Source organism: Mercenaria mercenaria, chromosome 19, assembly GCF_021730395.1.
Source record: "Mercenaria mercenaria strain notata chromosome 19, MADL_Memer_1, whole genome shotgun sequence".
In the NCBI taxonomy this organism is placed as follows: Eukaryota; Metazoa; Mollusca; class Bivalvia; order Venerida; family Veneridae; genus Mercenaria; species Mercenaria mercenaria.
Window position 1 is genome coordinate 39,926,329 of NC_069379.1, and position 25,831 is coordinate 39,952,159.

Genomic DNA, 25,831 nt, shown 5'->3' on the forward strand with positions numbered 1-25,831 from the left:
TGTGCAACCTACTTTTCTTGACCAATCAAAAAAAAAAAAAAAAAAAAAAAAAATAGGTAACAAGAAACTAATGCTATATTTCTTCGTAAAGCTTTGAAACTTAATTACTGACATACCTTATGTTAAGGAAACACATGTTGAATTAGTTGTTTTCACTAATTTTTTACATTGAAAATTGAAAAGCGTTTGTAACGCTTTACTCGAGCTTAATAATAAATATCTCTATTCAACGGTCGTTAACTACATATTCCTCCGTACTGTATTACCATTTCTCCGTAGTGCATTGGCAAAATAATGTGCAACCTACTTTTCTTGACCAATCAGAACAAGTTATTTTTTTTAAAAAATGTGGTTTCTTATTCCTTAAGACCAATGTGTCTGTAGCAATAATTTTCGAAGAACAGCTGTACACATTGAAGAGCATCGACTGAATGCGCTTGTGTACCAACGAACGACCACCCCTTCATCGTATTTCAAAGGAAGCCGATACATTTTTTTTTAGTTAAAGGCAGGCGGAGAATCCGACACGACTGACTCTGCAATTCTAATTGGTCAAACGTAGATTTCACACTATAGGCCGGTTATAGTGAAACATATGGTCAAACTAAATCCAACATGATATATTTAGCATGGAATGAGTAGAGATACACAAGATAACACACAGAAAAAAAGTCCTCAAAAATATCACTACAGGATACTGATATATCACATCATATTTATTGGGGGAAAAGTATTTTCCAATGTCCGCTATCATGCACCGTGTGTTATTTTTTCTCTACTTCCGGTAGGAAGTAAACATCGCAGTTTGCTGTCAAATTGTTTTAAACACACTTTGTTCGAAGAATACTGGTTATTGTCAAGTGAATCGTGTATGGTAAGTAAAAATATTTATTGACTGAAGTATGTCAAATGTCCGTTACTAGGTGAATGCAATATTAAATTATATAGTTTATCAAGGCTGTTTGATTTTTATGGGTTTCCGCGAAGTTCACTACGACAAAGTGTTTTATTCAAAACATGTACTGATACACAGACCAGTATGAAATGTAAGTGTTAGTGGTACTCAGTATTAGAATTGTCAACGATAGCTTATTCTGAAAAAGGTCTAGTAAAGTTAAATCATGCACATGGTTTATGCATGAAAATAGATATACGGAAGCGTGTTTGTGTCGTAAAAAAAGATGTTTAAAATTAATTTTGTAGAAACGAAATTAAATGCATCCATTTTGTATTTCTAAGTAGTAGAAGTTTATTTCTTTCAAAAATACTGACTATTTTAAATGTCATTGTTATAGGATCAATTTTGTTATATTCAGGTCAAAATTTATGATTGCGTTATGCTGTCTGTGGCATACGTGCTACTAGAAGAAACAAGTGTTTTACTGTTCAAAGTGTTGCTATACTATTTGTCTGGTGTTTACTGGATTTCATCATGAGGTAAAACCCTTGCTATTTGGATTTGTATCATTTGGTTTTTACAAAATTGTTTTAAATACTTTAATACCAATGCATATTATTTCCTTATGAAAATTTGTTGATACACCTTACAGTTTAACACTAATCTTTTCATTTTCAGTGCTGAATAGAATTATGTTATTTGCGACATGAAAGACGAACGTTAAGTAGCAGCATTGGGTGAAAAAAGGTGTAAATATTTAATATCTGCAGCCAGGAATAAAGGTACTCTAATATTATATTCATGCATTTCTGTAGTTTATGCTATTTCCTGGCTTATCTAGCGTTGTATATTTATTTAAACATGAGAAGAATGGAAGCAGAGAAATGCAATCGCGTGTTACTTATAACCAATTTAATTTCAATATTCAATTGTGTAGTGTATCTGTATTGAAAGAAAGGTATTTTTAAATCGCCATCTGTTTTTTCTCTGTATCACTGTATAAAAACCTTACACAATACTTGTGTGTCTTTGTATCTCCTCCTTTGAAACCTAAACATCTTTGATATTTGTACATAAAAGAATGAATTATAAAAGGGACCATAATGAGTCTGTTTGTGTCAACCCTTTTATGAATATAGATTATATATTACTCGCCTATTAAGCTTAATGTCAGATCAGTTGACCTTTATGTTTATTATTCTTTTTATAAAATTGCAGGAGAACAAATGTATGTTAGACCTGAGAAAATTGTGTGCTATGAGTGTAGAAAAATTACTGCCACCCGAATCTACTTTGAGATGCAACGGTACCTCTATAACATAGCGAAACGGACACATTCATCTGACTTCTTTTCATTTCAAATGCCTGTTCTGTGGTACAGATTCCAAAAAAAAATGACAAAAAGGCATATGATGACTTCAAAATTTCAGTCAACAATAAAGAAAAATTGGAAGCGAAGTTTTCTGTTGACTCTAACCCGTACATGATCTAACAGCAGTTGGTGCAAGATATCATCAAAAGTGTAGCACACATTTCAGAACAGGATGTCAAGTTCCGACTCGACTCAATATCAACCACCTCAAAATACTGTAAAACGTAGTAAAGGTAGACCAACAAATGAATCATCTGAAGAGGCATTTTTGAAAACCATGCATTATTTTGAAAACACTGAAAGTGAGCAAATAGCTTAAATTATTAAATGATCCCAGGCAGAGTCTTTGTAAATAAACACTCTTAACATGATGACATTGAAACAGCTGGTAGTTCATAATTCATAATTATGTTTGTACAAAGGTAAAACAAATGAAACATTTAACACATTGAGGTACGGAAAAGTCATTACGAAGGCAACAAGCACATCGGTAGTAAAGATACAGAGCCGAACTCCTACAGAGGCAACTTCAAAGTTTCATAGTTTTAGAGTGCACTGCCATTAAAGTAGAGACATGGATTGGAAAGGAAACGAACCCTCTTGACTTGGGATGGTACAAACGTGGTGATAAACTTGTTCCTTGGCACAGAGGTTGCTCTACTGGGATGGCTGTAGATGTCATGACATCAACACTTAACTGACTTCCATAATCTTGAGAGAACAATGAAAAGTTTTTCGAACTCCTGAATTAACAGTTGACATGCTTTAAAGAATCATGTCTTATTACTAAGGACAACATATTAACTCTATAATAGAGCATATTTTTACAGTATATCGCATCGCAGAGTTTTGTCCTCAAGTTTTTGTACATTACGGCTTTACGTACATTTTCTGTTAACTGAAAATTGTAGATTAATATCGATTTTAAATCAGTTTTAACATTTTACTGTAGTGACCTGTTCTATATATACTATAGTAAAGTCACTGTTGATCTGGGATTCTTTTTCTTAATGTTTCTTAATATACTGTTGTTGATATTATAACATTTATTACATTTAGTGCGAGTTTCAAGGAAATAGTTTTAAGATATTGCATGCACGTTTTATTGATGGGTGGACCCGCCCGCTTAGCTCATTGGAAAGAGCACCGAGCTACAGATCGCGGGGTCGTGAGTTGGATCTTCGGGCGGGCCGTATGTTCCCCATGATTTGATAAAAGACATTGTGTCTGAAATCATTCATCCTCCACCTACGATTCATGTGGGGAAGTCGGTAGTTACTTGCGGATAAAAGGTTTGTACAGGTACAGAATCCAGGAACACTCGTTAGGTTAACAGCCTGCCGATACATAACTGAAGTACTGTTTTAAAACGGCGTTAAATCCAACACAAATAAAATTGATGGGTGGGGTAAATCTATAGTGTAAATTAATGCATTTATTAGTAAATGTCACAACAAAGCTTAGTATCAGCTTTAATTTATATGATATTTTATATAATCAATGCCTCTGATTGAAGATATAAACCAACGTACAGATTTAAACTAATGTATGTTACCTAATGAATGAACCTCTTGATTCGTCTGAATCATTGAATTGCAAAGAGGGTGCCCTTCATAATGTCATTTTTTAATATTTTCCAATGGGAATTTTTTTGAGGACTTTTTTTCTAAAATGCTCTAATGTTTAAAGATTATAAAACAATAAAAACATTTCATGTTGGAATTTGTTTAACCTTTTGACATAATATGTGGTAATATGACCGGCCTACTATGTCAGATAAAATCCATGAAGAGAATTCTTCGAGAAAAAGAAACCTCGGTCGGTCACTCCGCCACGCTCCGTTTCCCTCCCTATCGGTTTCTTTTTCACGAAGAATTCACTTCATAAACTCTATCTATAACGTAGAAAAAGTGGAAACTGCTCAGGTTACTCAACACGACAAAAACGAGAATGTTGCAGGATCGATTTGATTATACCTGTTCATGGACGGTAGTGAAAATGCATGCAACCACCTACGCCCTCTAATCCCGGGTTTAGCAGAACTCAACATTTACACATGCTACAAGTACAAAAAAAACAAAAAAAAACAATTTAGAGACACCCGCAGATGTGTTCATACGGCGGTGCACATGGAACCTTCAATGATACACGCTAGTGTAATTTCATGAAAAGCGGCGTATTGTACAGTCAGCAGGAAAGTTTTTATTGCCGCGGTGACCGGGGTTAGATTCTAGACTAGGGCATCTTTTTTCTTGACTTAGCATTTTTAAGATAGTTTACACAAAAGAACTCTAGCGTAAAGCAAAAATGATATCATAATAGATAGATAAAACCTTCCAACTGAATATCAATGTAAAGTTTTACAAACATGAAACTTTTTTCATCGTGATTGCGTTCTTTTCTTTTAAAGGACTTTTACTGGATTGTGTGTGTGTGTGTGTGTGTGTGTGTGTGTGTGTGTGTGTGTTCGGGTTTAACGTCTTTTTCAAAATTTATTCAGTCATATAAACGACGGTTTACTGGATTGTATTAGACATATCTCATGTATCTTTAGAACAGGTAATTGACCGGACAAGTACCAGTGATATCAGTCAGTATGGAACTACTCGGCTTTTAAAGGAAACGTTCATTAACTGTTCAAAGTATGAAGGAAAAGCAATTTAGCTCATGCATCTATTTGTCCGGTAATTGACCAACGATATGCCAGTAATATCAGCCGATATAAAAAAAACCCCTCTACTTTTAAGGAAAAATATTCAATAACATGTTCAAAGTATTTTTTTTCCATCTTAGATCTTGGTTAAGAGAGGGGGTCTGTTGATTAAGATGATTCCTTTTGAAATAAATATCATGTCCATATAAGGCAGTAATACCCGTGCTGTTTTGGTCTTTTTTATTTGAAGCATCATGTTTTTCTCCGATGTTGTAGATGGTTGTGCAGCTGTCTGTTTGAGTATTAACATTTCAGAGTATGACAAGTTTGAGTTTCTTTTAAACTTTTAAGTAAGTTAGAAATTTTATTAATTAAAAAAAATTGTAAGAATTATTGATTTTTGATGTTAATAGTTACTGTATTTACTGGTCTATGTTATACAAAATGTAAGGATCTTAAATGTTTAATGCTTTCCAAATTAAACAACATTTTTATCATTAAGGAAGCAGCATTTGTATCGATCTAATAGTAAGAAATACTTTAATTATCTTATTGAATTATCAAAATAACATATTTATATATATTTAATTGATGTTTGTCACATTTTTGACGTTGCGGATGTTAAATAAAGCCATTACATAAAATTGATAATACACTAGTTTTTCTGGACTATATCTTTAATTCAAATAGTGCGCAAAACGTAACGTAATACTTATAGGTTATTTACTTTGTATGTAGATATATGCACGAGTTCTGCAGCGGTAATATTGCGCGACTTTAGGAGCGCAATATTATTCGCGAAAGAACGAGTGCATATATCCACATACAAAGTTGATAACGTTTTATTACATACCCACTGTCAAGTAATTGATTCATGTCTAAATTATCGTTCTGTAACGAAAGACAGGAAAAATGCGACTAAAATTTCTCCGAAAATGCAATAAACAAATCAAACTGACGCGCATTGATATTTTCCCGCGAAAATTGACGTCAACTTGTTGTCGTAACGTGCGCGAGGACGCCATGGACGTCACGCGATTCTTTACATTACAACGTTAATATAGAGAATAATAGGTTAGTGTCGTAGATGAGAAAGTTTATCTGGCGAGGTGGAGGAGGTTATCGGGTGAGCCGAAGGCGAACCTGATAACGTCCAGAGCCGAGCCAGATAAACTTTCTCCATCTTAGGCACTAACCTATTATTCTATTTATCTTGTCATTACTTCATTTTCCGATATTTGGCAATTTATTTTACAAAAATAAGTGTGCGACAACCTTTTAAAAGACGTCATATTCGTCATGACGTCACTTATATAATGACGTAATCACCGACGCAGTAATGTGGTTACAATTAAAAAATCGCAATAACTTCTTCGTTTTTGAATAAAAACTCATTATTTGACCACTCATTTTCTTAGTTCGGACATTTCCAACACAATAGTGATGATTTCAATGCAAAATTTCGTACGACAACAATATCGATCATAAGGTCACACGAGCAACTGACCGTATATCACTGGTCACGTGTCAACTGACGGTATATCAAGAAAGATATACGGCACCCTGATATCGGGTCGAAAATACTGCAAGTGACAGGATAAAAAACATTCCACGTCCGATATGAAAACGTTCCACGTCATGATATGGAAAAATACTGCACGATCGCGGTCCATTGAAACCCAATGGAAAATAATTTTAGGTATGTAATAATTTGACGTTATGATGTCATGTTAATTGATATCACGACGTCATATTTATGATTGTATACATTGAAAGTTTACCTGAAGGAGTATTTTAATACGAAACGCATTGCAAACTTGAGCTGTCTTCTTTCTTTAACCATGTTGTAATACACTAGTATAATGAAACTTTTGACGTCGACATCGTTTTCAGTAGAAGAGACAATGGTGACATTGACTTGTTTACAATAGTTAAATAAAGTAGATTTTTTTTTATATTTCGGCAGGAAAAGCTGAAGGTGATAAAAAGGAAATATTACATTAGCGACTTTCCACATTGAATTTAAGAAACTCGTTGAATAAAATAAAATGCTTGACAGAGCCTCGCATTTTATCCTTTCATTCAACTCGTTTAATAAATTCAGTATTAAAAGACACTCATGTAATATCCACTATGTTGACGATGGACATCTGAATACAGAATTTATGAATGATTTAAAACAATAAACAGAAGAAAACGACAAAATGAACACACAAAAGAACAGAGTGGGCATCGCCTTGGAAACTACGACAGGTAAAAACACTTCAGGGGGCATAAACTGATACCCTCACCCATCGTTACAACAATGTTTTGAAGTTACTGAACAGGGTAGCTTAAGGTTATCCCCGTAAAGGATTATTTTCTATTTGTTAATAACATATAGATATGATAAACTTGTTAATTCAATACAGGATTTCCCATTCGCTGAAATGTGACACTGCGTTTGATTTAGCAAATTGTCAAAGTCATATTTATTTGTATTATATACGGATATCAATTAAGAAAGCACCTTGATGTTGGAATGCAGCAAACCAATAACATAAACAAAGATATAACTACGATAATTCCCTTCTATTTTAAACCCTTGTTTGTTTTCTGACGTTATGCCATTTGAAAGGGCATTGCCTAGAAGACGAACTCTGCCAATTATTTGTCTTCGTTTTTAGAATCTAAATATCATGGAATGAATTATATTCGAACCATGAACTGAGGTGTTATTCTGAAATTGTACAAAAGGTCACTAGCATATGTGTTTTCAGCTAGCAGTTGGTACAGAAATAAATGAAACAAAAAATATCTCTTGGGCATATTTTTGGATCTAGCACTTTAACTAAATATTATTTGGTAGTACAATAACTTTGGATCTAGCACTTTAATTAAATGTTATCAAATAGTACAATTATCACGTTGGACACGACTGAATTGTCTTTGTTAACAGTGCAGATCATGATCAGCCTGCACTTCCGTGTAGTCTGATCAAGATATGCACTGTTCGCCATTCAGTCAGTTTCATTTTGGCAAGCACCCCTTTTAACAGTTAATGGTACTGTTCAAATTGATAATTTGACAAGTTCATTATAGAAATTTAACAGGGTATGGGTTAAAACGAACAAGGTATTTGAAAAGCCTTCCAGTAATGTATATCTGTAGCGAATTTCGGTTAAACCGGTGCTTGGGGGGATTTTAGTATAACCATTGTTACAAAATATATACATTTAAGATATTTTCGTTCAAATTGCTTGAATCCTGTATATACCCAGGCGGTCCCAGGTACTCACTTCTATAGACTTTATTAGACGTCATGCACCTATATTACCGTTGATTGACCGGTCACATAGAAATCTCGTCAACCAAGAGTGTACTATTCTGCTTAACAAAAACAAAAGCATTCATTAGCATCTTCAAAGGATTAAGCAAAACGTAAATACCTTTCTTATTTTTGTAAGAGACAGGGGGTCTGTTGATTAAGGCGGCTTCTTTGATTTCGTTTGAACGAAATATAATATCCAAACAAGGCAATAATACTGGGTATGAGTTTTATAATTTAAAGCATCATTTTTTTCACAACTACATCAGATATGATGCTGTCGTTGGTTGTGCAGCTGCCACTATGTATGTACGCATTTAAAAACTTATGACAATTTGGAGTTCCTTGAAAGCCTGAAAGTAAGTTAAAAGTTTTGTTAATTTCGAAGATTTATAAGTTATACTGAGTTTAATGTAAGTAATATTTAATGGTGTACAAAAAAATCATTTTGAAGCTGGTAGCATTGTAATGCTTCTTTAGGTAAATAATATTCTAATATGTGGGATGAATATCAAGTAAACACTCGAAATTATTGACGATGTTAAACTTGATTTTAAAAACAGCTTTTTGGTGTTTTTGATAGTGTCTGAAACTGACTGAATGGCATCATTGCGACAATATTCTTACCATTTGAGCCGCGCCATGAAAGCCCTACATAGTGCGTTTGCAGGCTGGTCAGGATCCATGCTGTTCACTTTCAAAGCCTATTGCAATTAGAGAAACCGTTAAGCGAACAGCATGCTGGTCTGGATCCATGCTGGTCGCAAACGCACTATGTTGGTTTTCTCATGGTGTGGCTTATTTAGTTACCAGTTTTTCCACCCCTAAGGAACTTTGGCAAATTACATACAATTAATGAATTTTACAGGACATAATAGATGTGTTACCAAGTGAAGTGATGACTTAAACATTTAAGAATAATGAATTGATGAACAATGCCATACATCATGATACACCTTTAGCAATAAATAACAAACTCCAAACACATGTATTTTCAACATCGTGACAGATTCAATAACCTATTTTCAAACCACCTGCAAAAATGCATGTTATAATTGTTTTAATGATGTAAGAGCCTTAAGTTTTAAATTTTTGAACTTTATTTTGATATTCATCACATTGTATAGTTAATTAATGTTTGTTTTCTTCTCAAAACAAAATAAGATAACAAATGACAGGAAAAATAAGAAAAAAGTTTTAAAACTATTACTTTTTAGTCAGTGCGACGTTAAACCCAACAAAATAAATGAAATTACATTTTAGTGGTACTTTAATTAGGCTAAGTAGCCAAACACTAAAAAACATTGCTTTTTTCAAATTAATTAAGTCAGATTATTATTACTTTGAGGTTAGAAGCTTTTATTAAATGAGCCATGCGATGAGAAAACCAACATAGTGGGTTTGCGACCAGCATCCGCGCAGTCTGGTCAGGATCCATGCTGTTCGCTAACAGTTTCTCCAATTCCAATAGGCTTTAAAAGCGAACAGCATGGATCCTGACCAGACTGCGCGGATGCGCAGGCTGGTCTGGATCCATGCTGGTCGCAACCCCACTATGTTGGTTTTCTCATCGCGCGGCTCATATTTTCTCAATTGAAACAAAAGCAAAATAACATCACAGTTTACAGGTTTTTATAAAAAAAATAATTAAGAATGGCGTTAATCGATGAAAGAGGAATTATTTAACATTTTTTCAGTCACCTCACTTATATTTTTGTCATTTTTTTACAGAATTTATATGTGGTTTAAATTAAATTGTAGAAGTCAGTTTTTGATTATGTCGCACTTATATTTGACTTTGAAGTGTAGACAATGAGTGATTATCTTCATGACAGATATTGCTTTACAAAAAAAGATATTGTATACAATAAATATATGTGAAACATGAAAAAATAGCAAAACAAAAAAAAAACTACTTTGCGACCAGGATCCAGACCAGCCTGTGCAAAAAAAAATGAAAGAAAGAAAAGGTCTGGTCAGGATCTATGCGGTGCGCAGGCTGGTCTGGGTCCATGCAGGTCGCACCGCCACTTTGTTGATTATCTCATGGCGCGGCTCACTTGTTTTTCGTACAATTTTAATTTGATAGCTGTAGTAGCTATGTTATCTACCAAGTACATGCATCTGTCAGAGATGATATCATTCATGGCCTACAAGTAAAATAAACGGAATATAAGATTAGGGTTCGAAAACAGTTGGGGTTTGAAAACAGATACGTTGACGATATAATGTTTTCAGTAGGAAACTTTTGTCTTAAAACTTATATTGGGCTTGATTCCACATGGTGGTAGAAGTGGTTTTACACAATTTATTACCTCTCATGAACCGAATCTGCTACGAAGTTGCTTGACATTCGTAGTGTTGCAATTCAACAATCAGCATTTACTAGGTCTTAAAATCGATCAAGATAGGTCTATCTGGTCCAAAATTGAATTTAAATTCCAAAATTATATGACATGTAGCAGTTTTAAGCCGTTTAGCGTCATTTTACACTGTTTGGAGTAGATTGAAGGCTTTTTGAATGATTTTAAATTAGACAGTCAAAAAACTCTCATAAAAAAGGATGAACACCAGTAAATCAAGTCGTTCTTTATTTCGTTTTAATAATGATAATAATAATGATGATGATGATGATGGTGATGATGATGATGATAATAATAATAATGGTCAGAGACCACCAATTCCAAAAAGTACAGGGAACTTACTGGGAATGAGGTAAGTGTATACCTGGGAATAAGGTAACGTCTGTGCGTTCTGATTGGTCAGTCATGTAAACAAACCGAGGAAGTGATTATTTTTTCACTGCATTTACAGTATTTTATTATACATTTTGACAAAATTTGCTACATTTTATGTGTATTGAAAAAAAGTTTTATCAAACGAATTTCTCCCGCCATGTCAATGATGTAAACAGGGGGTCATCTCATTCACACGAAAATTACTTAAATAAAGTATCACTATTCATATGTTTTTCGTCCGATATTTTGATAGAACTAAGATAGTTCTTGAAAAACTTGTAATTAGATATACATGTTTCGATGTATGGAAGGCCGTACACGCCATAATGTTACAATGTAAGTCTATGGGAAAACAATTGGTGGTCTCTGACCTATAATAGAGCTAAAACATGACTTTCGTCGGAAGTCACCACAGGTAATGTAAATGGCCACAAATCTGTTGTAAATGATGTAGAAATACGTTTTCGTGCAAAAATAAGCGTAAAATTTGATTTTTTTTTTAATTTTGACCTCTTTTTTTAACAGGTGTGCCCATTTTTATCTGGGCTTTTTGGCCAAAAAGGATCATTTTTATCTCTGTAATATTAGGGAATGATCAAAATTATTAGACCTTATTTCTATGTTTTACGGAATGAATCGTATTTCAACTTCCAAGTCAAATCAAAAGCAGACAACTGAAATTTTCACGAAAAATTGCAATCTCACGACGACAGGGACCGAGTCTGGGCATATAAATCGACATGGGGTGACCTCAGTAAACTGTCCATATCTTTCTTAAAACTGTTCATTTCTTGATGAAACTTTGTAAGACATTTGGTATTGGATCATGTTTCACAATATCACTATAAAATTGGAAAATGTGATACGAAACATTCATCTATAGGTCAGAGACCACCAATTCCAAAAAGTACAGGGAACTTACTGGGAATGAGGTAAGTGTATACCTGGGAATAAGGTAACGTCTGTGCGTTCTGATTGGTCAGTCATGTAAACAAACCGAGGAAGTGATTATTTTTTCAAAACTGATATTTTTTCATTGCATTTACAATATTTTATTATACATTTTGACAAAATTTGCTACATTTTATGTGTATTGAAAAAAAGTTTTATCAAACGAATTTCTCCCGCCATGTCGATGAGGTAAACAGGGGGTCATCTCATTCACACGAAAATTACTTAAATAAAGTATCACTATTCATATGTTTTTCGTTCGATATTTTGATAGAACTAAGATAGTTCTTGAAAAACTTGTAATTAGATATACATGTTTCGATGTATGGAAGGCCGTACACGCCATAATGTTACAATGTAAGTCTATGGGAAAACAATTGGTGGTCTCTGACCTAATGATAATAATAATAATAATAATAATAATATCAATAACGTTATTTTGACATTTTCTAGTGTATCAGATTTTTAGAGACTTATATTAACTTTTATATAAGAAACTTACGAGTCACTTAATGAAACCCATTGAATTAACTTCTTTTTGCTTCTTTCAGTGTCTCTTTTCGACATAAAACATAAAACAATTACGCCGCCAGTTTTATCTAGCGAATAAGAATGTTTAAAAACACAAGCTTAGAAATTCATATACACATATCTGATTTAGTTGTTTTCAAAACTACATTTCATGAAAATTCAACCACAATATAAATTTACATAGAAATGAGACTTTTTTGTTTGATTATTTTTGTTCTCTTTTGTTAGTTCGCTTAAGAATGTCATCCTCCGCTTCCTAGTACAGAGATGCAGGCATACAAATACGTAACGTTTACATCCGCAACATAGCAGACGATATCATAGCAGACGATATCATAGCAGACGATATCAGAGCAGACGATATCATAGCAGACGATATCATAGCAGACGATATCATAGCAGACGACATCATAGCAGACGATATCATAGCAGACGAAATCAGACCAGACGATATCATAGCAGAAGATATCGGAGATTTGGAAGAGAAAAAGCAATTTCATCTATCCACTGCTTATACATGTGAGTATATTTACCTTTATCTTGCCTCCTACAAGTTTCTTGCATTTCTATCGGTCAATAGACGTCACGTGGAGACAGGATATATTCCATATCCTGCTTGTACATTTCAGATATGAATTTTCATTAAAACAAAATACAAAATACTAGATTATAGCATGTGAGTAAAGGGTAGTCGGCAAGATAAAATCGTTACACAGCTTGTTGGTGACAGGAAACGGGATATACGCTGTCTCGAAAATCCATATCAGGCTCGAGCTTCGCTCTCGCCTGATATGAATTTCCTCGACAGCGTATATCCCGTATCCTGTCACCAACAAGCAGTGTAACTAATATTATAAAAATCACATTTAATATGGCCAAGGGAAACGACAAGAGAGTACAAAATTGTTGAAATTTTATTATAGGGAATATCATTTAACCGCTATGATACACTTAGTCACAATGCTTTCCACCATATAGACCTTTTGTTCAATATCTAGTAATTATTTCTTTGTCAGATACGTTGATCACCTATTCAGCGTTCGGCTTTTTCGTATCTTTAACCCATAGCCTGCTAAATTTCTAAAACGGACAGGTCCATCATTCAATTTGGGCAGTACCACTTATTATTCAAATAGGTGATCACCGAAAATTTACTTACTAAAAAGCGACCAGTGCAGACCATGATCAGCCTGCAAGGGTGTGCAGGCTGATCTTGGTCTGCACTGGTCGCAAAAGCAGAATAACTTACCGCCAGCAGGCTAAAGGTTAAGAATTTAATGTAAACAGGTTGCATCCAAATTCGAATTTCATCGGCAAATACATGTACCTGTATGCACTTGTCAAAGGAAAACCGTTGTATCAATCTTTGACTCAATAAAATTCCGATTTTTTTTTCTAAATTATGTTTGGTTTACGACAATGGAGATGCCTTGATAAATATTTCAGTCTTTCAAAATATTAATCTGTTATCAAAAATGAATGGCCTTACCATGAATTACATGTATACGTGTATAAGCCGTTCCATGAGAAAACCTGTGTCGGTGACATTATATAATTATTTAAGAAATAATTTATAGCAAAAGGGTGCTTTTAACACTATTTGTGCACGGGCATAATAATTTCACGAGGGCGCAGCCCGAGTTTAGTTTAATCATATTTTATTGTATATATATATACAATATTTGTATATAGATACAAATTCAATACACACACATACAACAAGCATACATAAATACATCAATGTAAATATACAAAAGGGTTTTATTTGACCAGAAGTTAAAACAACATTATCGGGGGCCCTCAGCACGAGTTAAATTATTTGTACGACGTATTACAACCCGAGTGTATAAATAGTGTTAAAACACGGTTTCTGCGATAAATTATTTCGATTGTAATATGCCCTTAATCTAAAACAGTAGATAAAAAAAGCGCTCTTTCTTGGTCGCAAGAAAAACTTTGACGTCATCGCACGTTAACGTGACGTCATTCTAACGTATGAGTGTTTTAACAGAGACAAGCATATTAGTATGCATAAGAAACAGTTTAAAAAACTACACGAAATATCACTGTTTTTCTTATGTTCATGCAGAAACTAGAAACTAGTATCTTATAATTCAGTTATCTAGGGCACATCAAATGATACAATATTTAGAAATACAATGTTATTTGTGTTGTAATGGCAACGCAAATTCCGAAGCACAAATACATCATGAAAATTTAGTTACAACCTTGAAAGTTTGACTATATGTACATTATAGCCATGTAATAAAATATGTTGATAAATATTACAATCTTTTCCTTTGGAAGCACAAAATGCAACTAAGTAAAATAATAGCAGACTCGGTTTGACTGGGTATGTTCATGAGAGGTAATGAAATTTGCAACACCCCTCACGCCCCATAGCACCGGCTTAAGCGGAATTCTATTACAGTAGTACGTAAGTTTGACAATTTGTATCTTACAGCTGTAGCAGTTTGACTATATATATATCTTACAGCTAATAACTCTAAATTTCATATGAACATTCTGTATTTAATTTTCAGCTTGATGAGACAGTTACAGAGCATCTGGTGTATTTCTGGCACTAAAGTTCATTTTACATATTTTGGATAATTGTGTACATATATTTAGAATCATAAACTGTACGAAACCCAAATTTGATATTTCAAAACACAATCAAATACACATTGTTTATGTAAACGTAAAATTAACAAGTTTATGTGTATTAACATTACTTTGCATTAAGTTAAGATAGTACAGCATGCATACATGTAAAGCTTAGCACGTATAAATTTGCACAGCCACTAAAATACTGGATGTTATTTTTTTTTAAAAAATCGACTTATATTTCATGACATTTAGTTACGAATCCAGCACTATAAACACAATTAGTTTACATATTTAGTGAAGCTAAATAACTATATTAGGAGTTTGCAAATTTATAGTAAATAGCTAAATGTAAAATATATATGTGAAAGATAGCCATTGGATATCTTTAAATTTTTAACAATTATATTGTGTTGATCAGCTCAGGTAAATATTATTGCACAGCATTTTAGATGAAAGTAATATTTTGATAGAAATTTAATGAATACTAACCAAAACATGACATAAATCGATGTTGCTAATTGCCGACCTTGAGCGGTGTTCTGCGCAAGGTCAGAAGTGATTGTCAGTTGGAGCGCACGCGCAAATTATTGTATGTCCGCACGCATTCAGTGTATAATATGTATAGTATACTGGCTAAAGATTTAAGTTAGTATTATTAAAGATACGTTTCATTCAAATTGCTTGAATCCGGTATATACCGGAGTCTGTTATTTATATAGGCGTCCCACGTCTGCAGTGAGCCAAAGTCTGACATAAATATGCCAATTATTTTTACCGCGCTTTGAATGAAATAATATCGTGATAAAAAAGTCAAACAATATTGATAAAGAAAATGAAATAAAAATGTCAAATTTAGATCAATTCATCGAGTACCAAATTCATGTGGTCATAGATCGAATAGTGTTACCACTGTTGCTAGCTCTTGGAACAGGTGGTAATATCATAACTGTATTAGTTTTGATTAAACCAAACAATCGAAAGTCTTCTACCGCACGTTTTCTTTTGGTTCTTGCTGTATGCGACATCTTAACGCTTTGGCTGTCAGTGCCAAACTATTGGCTGATGTCAATGTACAATATACATCTCAGGGACTCTTCAGATGTAGTTTGTAAAATTCATTTCTTTTTGGCAAATTTGTCGGCACAGTTTTCTGCAGTGACCATTGTTGTCATTTCGGTAGAAAGGTTTATTTGCATAATATTTCCTTTCAAAGCAAAAACAGTATGCTCGCTAAAGAATGCAAACATTGTTATTGCAACAACTATACTAGGAATGACTGTAATGAGCATACACATCCTGTGTGGAGTACATATCGGAGAAAAGGATAAATGTGTTCAGAATGACGAAATATACGAAATCTTGGGCTGGAAGCTCTGGAGAATGACTCACATTTTTCTCTTCAATGTTTGTCTGCCGATAATAGTAACAGTGACAAATGTCTGTATCATAACAAGATTAGTTAAAGGAAAGTGCTTATCTAGAAAGGATAAATCTGCCATGAATACAAACCAAGTTAATTCGGTTACAAATAAGAAGACACTAAAAATCACAGTCACTCTGGTATTTGTAAGCATAGCATTTCTTGTCAGTCTGATACCACTAGGGGTCTTTTATCTTCTGTATAGTGGTAGGATATTTGAACATGGACATGGAACTACCCATGACGATGCCGTCATTTTATTATATTGGTCTGTTTCGCTTGCAATTTTCCACACAAATAACGCAATCAACTTCTTTCTATATGTTTTTAGTGGGTCGAAATTTAGGAAAGAAGTTCGCCAGTTATGTTGTACGAGACAAAATGATAAGTCTCCAAATCCTGCTGTCATACCTTAGTCAAGTACGTGGGATCAAAAGATTTAAACGAACTGTACACCTATGAGTTCCATTCCTAAATCAATATTAATATGTCAAGTACGAGGGATCAATGATTTAAACGAACTATACTCCTATGAGTTTCATTACTAAATCAATATAAATATGTCAAGTACGAGGGAGAAAATGATTTAAATTGACTATACTCTTATAGAGTACCGTTAAAGAATCAAGCATGTAAATATGTCAAGTACGAGGGATCAAATGATTTAAACGGACTTTACTCTTATAGAGTACCGCCAATCATGTAAATATGTAGTATGATGTAACCGCTAATTTAAAATAATTATTTTCTGGGTATGAGTTTTGTTCTAATTTTTGTGTTTATACAATATGTGTATCAAGTTGTTATCAATGATATTTTGAAGTTTATACGCGATATTTCGAATTTAAAAATAATTGACACGAAAAACAACAACAAAAAACAGTTACTTTTATAACATAGATGTCTTATTTAATACAACCGTCAAACAAGGCATGCAATACCTCATAACAGTTTTATGAATAAGTTTAGAATGACTATAGAAATACCATTTTTTTGCCATTTAATTTACACAAAAAGAAAACATTAAGATTTTTCTCTTTAAATTTCTTCTGTTTTCCCATACCTTATGGAACAGCAATTTGCATGATTGGTCCACGATTTTGAAGAAAATGCTGTCATTGTTTAGCAATACTTGGCCTTTTGGCATGTTACAGAGCCCATATTCTGTTATCAACTGTCCGCTTGGGTTCATAAAATTGGACCCATGTGTCATCACCAGTTATGAGAATATCAAACACATTTTTCTAATATTTTGGGTACTTTTTTAGTAACTGCTTTGCCACTTTGCCCTCTTCTCATCGGTGAGCAAATGGGGGATCCAGCCAGAACTCCTCTTCCTAACCTTTAGAATTTTCTTCAGAAAGAAGTCGACAGATGCTAAACCCAAGTTTGTCATTTGTGCCAGTTGACTGACAGTGAAACGCGCATCTTTCCCAATGATGAACTTGATCGTATTAATGTTAGATTAGGTAACTGCAGACCTTGATCTTCCTGAATAGGGTGCATCTTTGACTGATTCCTAACCGGAACAAAATTTTGTAAACCACCTATAAACTGTGGAAAATGACATTTGCTTTTGACACTCAATTCCAACTAACAGCTGGCTTTTACATAACATCTTATTTCAGCAACATTTTCTATTCGTTTTTGACCATTTTCAACGCAGTGTCTATGAAAACACATGAAAGCAATCGAAATTGCAAATTAACTAGTGCGTTTGCCAATTTTTTCGGACACTCCTCGTATAAACTAAGAAAACTTAACTCTTTAGTCAGTATAATATGAACTTAGGTGCTACCTAGAAGGCAGAGCTCCCTTGAAAAATCACCAGTGCCCCTTGAAAATTAAAGGAGTGCTGCTGGAATTATCTGGAATCCGTTTTAGGAAGTTTATGTTCATTAAGATCTATTAAAATTTTAAGAATTGATGATAATTCATGATTTCTGAATGAATGTCTTAGAATGCATTAATATTAAATTTTGACATGCGAAAACTCTACAAATATGCTATATACGAGCTAAAGAAAGTTACGGTTCTTTTTAGTCCAACTTTAAGGCAAATATACTGCTATGATAGACGTCTGGTATGGGACAATGAAAATCATTTACATGTACAAAGCTTGTTTAAAATCCAAAAGACTAGCCATCTTTAAAAGTTAGTGATGAGAATTTTACCCAGAGAAAATCACTGTTTGCCGAAATTCTCGAAAACTTCTGTTTTATTTACTGAACTGCTAAGTTAACAGTCTAGGACATTTTATGGTTAATCTTTTAGCACTACTGGTATAGAATAGGAATGGTAGTAAGAGCCTCTTTGATGTTTATTGATAATTCATAGGCAATAGTTTTTTTGTTTCCCAGTAATAAACTCTGGTCAGTGATTTTTAAGCTTGTGGATGAAATATATGTGAACGGGAACGGGGAGAAGAGCATTATGTGCTTTTCACAGTTCAATGCTTGTATATTTTGATCCCAAAACCTTTTTTTAAAAATACGTTTTATCTACAGACAGTACATTGGAAACTGACACCACTAACAGAACACTTGTTAAATTTCACATGAATGACTTTATTTTTTACAATGCTTTCAAAACTCAAAATAATTAAATTAATACCAAAAAAACTGAAATAAAAAAAAAACATGAAAAGAAATGCATCTGGTGAGCATCGAACTCCCGACCTTTGGCTTTCAACGCGAACTCGCTAACCACTGCACCAATGTGGAAGTATGACGTCATCACCACAAATATAAGTATATATAATAAATTTCAGTTATGGAAGCGTGACGAAAATTGTTTCGCATTGAAAATATTGTATTTTATCTTTTTTTTTTCTTCGTAGAAAATGTATTTAGCACTAAATTCTTATTATCAGACGCTCATTTACATTTTTATTCAACGTTCAAAGCAGTAAGCGAAACGCTTTTGTCAACCGTAAACAGCAAGCGTCTACTGACTACTATGAGCATTGCGTGCTGGAAGAAACCCGAACAACAAAGTACCACGAATTTTCAACTCGATAGTAATTCTTTACACAGTTTTATTCATTTTGTTTTTCACACGTTTAACCGTAATGCGACGCTGTCGGCGCCGCTTGGCGGCGCCGGTAGCTCTGCTATTATACATGGGAATTAATGTTTGCGTATTCCTGACAGACAATGACAAACATAGCTCTACCTGATGTAAATTTGAAGCGACTAACTCATTTTCGCCCAGTGTGACATTATTGAGCTGACATGAGAAACTTTTAAAAGTAAGTAATTTTATATACTGTCATTTTCGAACAATCTGACAACGGGCGGTAATGGGATTGAACTTCTCTTTCATAAATCTTACAAACCATGTTCGGTCCGGGATTTGAAATTATTTAGACTTAGTAAATTTGAGGAGACTAATATTTTTGCACACATATCAAGTTATATATAGAGAATATTAGGTTACTGTCTGATAAATTTAAATTTATTAGGCGAGTTGAAGAAAATCTATTAGGCGGGGCTGTGCCGAGCCTTATATTTTTTTTTCGTAGACAAGCCTAATAAATTAAAAAATTTCAGATAGTAATCTAATATTCTATTTATCCTACCTGTTCAGAAAATAAGGAAAAAAGTCGTTGGAAAGAGCATCAGCGTGCAGACCTGACGTCATATATGACGTTTGCAAGTGCAATTCTATTTGTAGATAAAATTGAAAAATTGCAATAACTTTTTTTTTTCTGGATAAAAACTTTTGATATTACCACTTATTTTCTTAGTTAGAACATTTTCAATGCAATGATAAAGGATTTAATGAAAAATTCGGAAAAAAAATTTTTTCAAAATTTCCGACTGAAGTGCTGTAAAAGTGAAAAATAGCAATAACATTTTTGTTTCTGGATAAAATCCTATAGTTTGACAACTCATTTTCTAAGTTCAAGCATTTCCAATACCCAAAGGTGACAGTTTTCAATGCAAAATTTTGATAAAATATGTGATTTCAAAAATTCCCCCAAAAGTGATATCTTGACACTGACTAGATAAAGCAAAGTTTATTGGGCAGGCCTCTTTTGTGCTATAGCCTATCTTGTTTGAGGGTAGGATAAATTCGATTTTTTCTCTCTACAAATTTTGTTGTTGATTTGTTTTTTTTATATGAATGTATTGTTTTACTATATTTGTCATATAGTACATGTACATTTCTTTTATAAGCAGAATCGTACTTATTTGCTAATAATAAAAAAACAAAAAAACATGCAAAACATATCGTGAGAAAATGAACTAATTTATCTATGATTACATGACTAAAAAAACTACTTTTACATTGGTCTAAAAAAAATTAATAATATATCGCTCTGAGTGTTTATAACCTATTCTAAAAGATAATATACTATCATAAATATTTCTCAAGCCATCTTACGGCTTTTTTTTTCAGTGTAAAATGCATTGATGCTGCAGCTTACTTACAATAAGTGGTTAATCATTCTATTTGACATACTGTACTGTTATTTTGTATTTTCAATATAAGAAATTAATTGAGTCAATTGACCTCACAAAGGTTATTTTCTCTCGTCATATCCATTCAAGTATCATAATTGTGCTATAACTGAATCTTATATTATTACGAAAGACCGTTGGTGCCTTCATGATTACACAATTTCTATTTTATTATTTCACTATTTCAACTTCATGATTTCATGCTTTCTCGATTTTACTTCCCTATTTCTCGATTTTGCTTAATGATTTCATGATTTCTTCTCATGAAGTTAAAGTCGTGAAATCGTGAAATACTGAAATCGAGAAATTGTGAAATAGCGAATTTGAAATGTCACCACCGGTATTTCGTATATTATAAAGATATTAAGTTGTACATGTTTATAATCGCATGCTGACAGATATTTAGTTATATTCTAATTAACAAGAAAGAAGGTGAAAATCAAAAGATTAAAAATATCATCAAATCGAAATAGTTTTATATGAATTGACTTATCTTGCCTAACTTTTGTAAATGCCTAACTTTTGCAACATGCCTAATTTTTGCAAATACTTTCTCTAAGTATAAGAACGTAAAGCCAGAAATACAAACAGAAATATGCTAAGTTCGACATACAAGTGCACTACAAAGGTATGTAAAGAACGTTTTGTTTTTACAGTTCATACGTTATATATAATTAGTGTTAGACAGTCATTGAATCTTTATTTTGATCGGTGTATCAGTTGAAAACTTAAAAGCAATATCTAAAGCGTTAGAAACACAAATGAATATCAATATATCATCTATTTGTTGGTTTTAAATTCACAACGGTATTTTATATGTCGACTGCGACTTTCTACCTATTGGTGGTCAAGGTGGGTAAACCTGCTCAAGTGACCGTTTTGCTTGGGTTTAATGTCGCACCGGCACAATTATAGGTCAAATGGCGACTTACAGCTTTGATGGCGACGGCAGACTCAAGGTGTCCTTCTGTGCATAATTTCATCTCAAGCTGGCACCTGGATATAACCATTGTCCTTCCGTAAGGCAGCTGTATAGCTTCCTCACATGAAGAATTCAACGCCCCGAGTGAGGCTTGTATCCACATCGATGAGGGACAAGTGATTTGAAGTCAGCGACCTTAACCACTCGGGCGCGGAGGCCCCCTGTGACCATTTTGGTGTATGGTTTAAAAGCATTACTAATTTACTGTTACATGAACAATGCTATCAGTATAAAAATGACACAAGAACAGTAAATAATCGTAATTAAGAAATTATGCATAGACAAATCGCGTTTTAAAATAATCTAAAAATACACACAGACAGAATGAATTATTCTGGCGACGTTTAACCCATTTTGAGTGCATTGATTAAAGTTAAACACGATTTTGCTAACATTACTTCAATTCTAATACGCCTTTTATCTAAAACAGAAGCTCTTTAGTACATTAAAATTTTCATTGAAACTCATCTACAAATAGAAATTTTAACTAGACATATACTTAATTTTTATCAACAATAAAGTTTCAATATCTAATATTTCAGAAATGTGAGAGAAATATATCCAAAAACCTCATGCAGCCAGCAATAACAACATGCATTAGTTCGGCATAAACAAAGTCAAATCATAATATGTATTCTTATGTCCATTACGCGTTATAATGCAATGAAAACATAAAAAACCTGAGACCTCAGAAAGTATCATTTTACAGTTAATCATTCTGTTGTACATTGTTATATATTGTTGTGTTTCGTTATTACAGATTTCAGTTTTAGCATGCATTTTGTGCAGAACTGCGTTTTGTATGTTGATATTGCAAGATGAAGAAATATGTCTTTTTTGAAAGAGAATTTGTTCTGAATAAAAAAAAATTGGCCCTATAAGTTTTCCTGTAATAAATTATTCTTTGGTTGTTTTTACAAGAAATATACGTTTTTATATGCATTGAGTTAAAAGTAAGACTAAGATTTTAATACTTGTATATAACAACAAGCACCGGTTATGTTCGTCCTATAAATAAATCGGGTGACTCACTACATTAAAATGATTTTTGTTCTAAGTTTGGTCATAATTACAGTGTTATGTCCTGTTTCATTCCATGCGCTCACTGTAGAATTTAAGTCATTTCACATATACTATAACCATTCAAGAACTTGTAGCCTCTTCAATGCTTAGCCTGCTAAATTTCTAAAATGGACTTGTCCATTATTCAATCTGGGCAATACAATTTATTATTCGAAGTGGTGTTCACTGAAAAATTGCCAACTGAATAGCGAACAGTGCAGACCATGATAAGCCTGCACGGATGTGCATAATGATCTTGGTCTGCACTGGTCACAAAGGCATCATCACTTGCCACCAGCAGGCTAAGGATTAAAACATTATGTATTTCGTTGTAATAATATAGACGGTGATTTGTTGTTATCATTTGTTGTGTTAGTTTAAAAAGGTGCAATATTTAAGTAAGCCATTCACATATACTGTAATCCGTTCAAAAAATTGTTACCTCATTAAAACAGTATGTAATTTGTTGTATTTGTATTCAGGTAAACAATGATTGGTTATGTACTTTTAATAGGTGCAATATTTGATAAAGCCATTCACATATACTGTAATCCTTTCAAGAAATTGTTACCTCATTAAAACAGTATGCAATTTGTTGTATTTGTATTCAGGTAAACAATGATTGGTTATGTACTTTTAATAGGTGCAATATTTGATAAAGCCATTCACATATACTGTAATCCGTTCAAGAAATTGTTACCTCATTAAAACAGTATGCAATTTGTTGTATTTGTATTCAGGTAAACAATGATTGGTTATGTACTTTTAATAGGTGCAATATTTGATAAAGCCATTCACATATACTGTAATCCGTTCAAAAAATTGTTACCTCATTAAAACAGTATGCAATTTGTTGTATTTGTATTCAGGTAAACAATGATTGGTTATGTACTTTTAATAGGTGCAATTATTAATGGCCGCCATTTAAACAAATAGCTATTTTAGTAAAAGTTAGTTTTTATCTTATTCTTGATACATATTTATGTGTAAACTGGTCACTTTTTAATACAACTCATTCGTAATCATTTTGAAATAAGACCTTTAAGGGAATGGTTAAGGTGTCGGCCGCTCAACTCGGGGGTTGTGGGTTCTAGCCCCATTGGGGTCACGATCATGCATTCTTATGTGACATCAGTACTGTTTTTTTTTTCAGGAAGCCGACTCGAGAGTGGTTCAGATTTATATAAACAATCGAGCTAAAGTAAATTAGTATAATCTAATAAGACCTTTATACTTAGACCATTTTATTAATATATGTGTGAAAATAAACTGGCAGCAAACTTTTCATTCCCCACATTTAAGTTAAAAAAGGTCATCACGAAAATTATTACAAAAGGTTTGGTCTCATTAAAAAATCAAAACAAAAAAGTAACAACAAATAATTACAAATAATCAGAAACATTTTATTGAATTCACTTACTTTCAAGAAACAGTCAAGAGGTCAGATAAGTGTATACAGCACTTCCGATCAAAGATTTTGTATGTCATAAAGTAAACTCAAGGAGATTCAATAGAATAAGTAAAGCGGTGCTTTCAAATTATGCGCTAAAGTTTCTCTTACGAGTACTTAAATCGTATTGTCGCACGCACACTGGAATTCTGTACAAAAACTAAATATGTTTGGTACCCATTATTATGGAACGCCGCGGTTGTACTATATGGACAGGTTTCATGTTATTCATTCGATTTAAGAATAATCCGCTCATTACATAAATTGAACACTGCAATATATGGAACCATTTCGTCTTTACATGGAACAAACTTTTCATTATATGACAGCATACAGTTTTTATATACATTCGATTTCCCTTTATATATGCATTCAAAATGTAATAAATGGAATTCCAAAAAGACGAATTTCTTAACTGAATATATAATAAACATATAATTAAAGCGACCGCCCCTTTATTTTACAAATGGCGTGGGGGAGGTAAGGGAAGTAACTTTTGATTGTAAGAAAACCAGATGTGCTACAGTGACATGTCTTTTATGTTGGAGATAAAGAAACTAACTTAGAGTGATCCCCCCTATATTTTGCAGATGGTGTCGAATGAGGTAGGGGAAGAAACTCTGTTTGAGGAAAAAGAAGTTGGTTAGAGTGACCTCCCCTTCATATTGAAATGTGTTGAGATAAGTAGCGGACATACCTCTGTATGTTAAAAAACAGGATGGTTAGAATGACCTCCTCTTTATTTTGAAAATGGCTTCTGAAAGAGGTAGGGGAAATAACTCTGAATGGCTAAAACAGGTCGGTTAGAGTAACTAACCTTTATTTTGCCATTGCCGTCGAGAAAGGTAAGGGAAGTACCTCTCTAAGCCCGGGTCGGTTAGAGCGACCTCCCGTTTATATTGCAGATGGCATCGAGGGAGGTAGAAGCTCCGTGTGGCTGAAAAAACAGGTCGGTTATGCATATGGTGTCGAGATACATAAAGGAGGTAACTCTCTGTTAAAAGATCAGGACAGTTATAATGACCTCCCCTTTACTTTGCAAAAAGCGTTCAGGGAGGTAGGGGAAGTAACTCTGGACTGCTAAACAGGTCAGTTAGAGTGACCACACTTTATTTTCGAAACGGCATCAAGAAAGATATGGGAAGCAACACTGTACGTTAAAAACAGGTTGACTAGAGTGACTTCCCTTTAATTAACAAATGGCATCGAAAAATACAGGGGAAGATACTCTAAGTTAAAAAAAAGACCCAATCGTTTAGTGACGTGGACGGAGGTAGGAAAAATAGCTCTTGGTGGTAAAACAAACTGGTCGATTAGAGTGACATATTCTTTATATTGCAAATGGCGTCGAGAAAGGTAGGGGAAATAGATCTGTATAAAAACCAGTTTAG

At 33.4% G+C, this 25,831-nt stretch overlaps 1 long non-coding RNA gene across 1 annotated transcript; it reads left to right on the forward strand.

Moving 5' to 3' along the window:
- The first annotated feature begins 774 nt into the window (after nt 1–774).
- On the forward strand, nt 775–4,040 carry LOC128551253 (uncharacterized). Its single transcript, XR_008368740.1, has 3 exons — nt 775–874; nt 1,577–1,680; nt 2,117–4,040. It is a non-coding gene; the product is annotated as an uncharacterized LOC128551253 (long non-coding RNA).
- The last annotated feature ends 21,791 nt before the right edge of the window (nt 4,041–25,831 follow it).